The sequence below is a fragment of the Penaeus monodon genome, chromosome 30 (genome assembly GCF_015228065.2).
Source record: "Penaeus monodon isolate SGIC_2016 chromosome 30, NSTDA_Pmon_1, whole genome shotgun sequence".
Lineage (NCBI taxonomy): Eukaryota > Metazoa > Arthropoda > Malacostraca > Decapoda > Penaeidae > Penaeus > Penaeus monodon.
Window position 1 is genome coordinate 25,893,236 of NC_051415.1, and position 351 is coordinate 25,893,586.

A 351-nucleotide genomic window follows, 5' to 3' on the forward strand; every position below is an offset into this window, starting at 1 on the left:
GCAGACAGAAATAGAAAATAGAAAACAACGCCGGAGAAAAAAAATGAAATAAAGATAACTACAAAGACACGGGGAATTCTGAAATTGTGTGAATGATCAGGTATCTTTTTAATTAACGCTGTTTTTTTATCACATCTGAATAGATAATCTTCTGTCATCATTTTTAAGCTCATTATGAAGTTGAATTACAAAAGCACTCCTAATCCGAGAACTGGATATCACGTATGAAAAAGCGAATGGGTCTGATGAATTAATCAAACTGTTCTGTTGGGATTAAGATCTAATTAATTAATTTATTTCTGATTTGCAGCTACTGAAAAAAAATCTATTCTTGTGTCCGCTCTCTGCCTG

General features: G+C 32.5%; 1 protein-coding gene across 1 annotated transcript in view; it reads right to left on the minus strand.

Annotated features, from left to right (window-relative positions):
* Positions 1 to 351, minus strand: part of LOC119592662 (proline-rich extensin-like protein EPR1) — a gene marked incomplete in the record, with an annotated part of 10,476 nt that overhangs the window by 9,238 nt on the left and 887 nt on the right.